Source organism: Amphimedon queenslandica, unplaced genomic scaffold, assembly GCF_000090795.2.
Source record: "Amphimedon queenslandica unplaced genomic scaffold, v1.1 AMPQUscaffold_12204, whole genome shotgun sequence".
Lineage (NCBI taxonomy): Eukaryota > Metazoa > Porifera > Demospongiae > Haplosclerida > Niphatidae > Amphimedon > Amphimedon queenslandica.
Genome location: NW_003547557.1, coordinates 8,819 through 10,455, shown reverse-complemented (window position 1 = coordinate 10,455; position 1,637 = coordinate 8,819).

Genomic DNA, 1,637 nt, shown 5'->3' with positions numbered 1-1,637 from the left:
TGAGATTAAATCAATAAACAAAAATGATGAATGAGTAACAATAGCTAATAGTAAAATTTTAAGAGACTACGACTGTGAATGATTGATGGAATGAATAAATAATAATAGTAGTTAGCTGAATAATGATAATAAAGATTAAAAATATAATAATTCTATAAGTTATGCAGAATGAATAATAATAATTAGAAAATAACAGTGATAAAGTAAAAAAACAAAGACTGGAATTCCCAGACAATGGTCCACTTTGCCATCTATGTTGAACTTGGGGGGTACAGCCATGATAGCACTTTAAAATAACTTGACTTGTCTCTTGACTGCATGAAGGCACACTGAGCTAATGTTGAGTGTGTTGACTGCTCAGTAGTTAGATCTAGTAGTAGTCTGTTTTCTCATTATCACAGGCAATGGTTGCATGTTTACAAACGTTGAAGAGAATAGCTCAAGAGGATATCAGCTTATCTGTAGATCTCAACTGTCATAAAACACAGGCTAATATTATCGACATAGTAATCATAAGCAGAGGCGTATTTAGGGGGGGCTGAGGGGGCTTGAGCACCCCCCTCAGGGCTGGGCTCAGAAAAAATTACTGAAGTCCTGGACTCTTGCATCACTACCAAGCCTCTTAACAAAGTTATCTAGCCCCCTGATCATAATTTCAGCAGTTTCCAGTGCTTTAAGAAGCAATCAGAAGTACCAGTAACATAGCAGTATGCTTGAAATGATCTTGGCCCCACCCGTAATTGACGAAAATGCAGGAAAAGGCCATTTTACCGCCGTAAAAGTGGGTGTGGCCAAAATCGCGGCACGCTTCGCGCGCCCTTAGCACCCCCCTTCCCAATTCCTAGATACGCCCCTGATAAGCATCAGCTTACCTGCATGTACTGAAACTGCAAGGATGATAAAGTTCCTATCAAGACTCAAATAGAGCTGATAAATTTCTCTCCTGATGCATAGCTATCATTCTTGCAGAAAGATCCGTATAGTTTCCGTGTTGTTCCGTACTTCAATACAGATCCGCGAGCGTTCCGCGTTGATCCGCATTTCAGCCTGATCCGTATTTGATCCGCGTGGATCCGTATTTCAGGCAGGCCCAAAAAAGGTTGTCCCTAAAAAGCGGACCGGACCGGACCAACGGACCCGAAAAGACTAATTTACGGACCGAGCGACGGACCCAATCATAGATACTATACAAACTAATTTATTGACCCGACCAAGGGACCCGAAAAGACTAAAGTACGGACTCCGCGTTAATGATCACGGACCTGACCGACCTAGAGCATAGATATCTATGCTAGCATCAGTATTTATGATGCTAGCAAACTCCATGATGGCCTAGACAACATACAGAACTTAATTTAAAAATATAATTTTTATCTATGGAGATAGATCTACTATCAGTTGAGTAATAATACAATGCAGTGAGGCCGTAGTTTATTGATAGGAAGTGTCTAGAGCTCCGGTAACCGGACACAGTATGCAGTGCTAGAGCTCCGGTAATAGGGGCGTCGCCCCTATATATACTGGGGCTACGCCCCAGTATTAATAATACACTGATTTATATTATAGAAACCGAGTATAAATACAACAACCAGCGTTAATATGCAGTAGGGTCGTGGTGGTGCAGTGGAGAGGCTGGT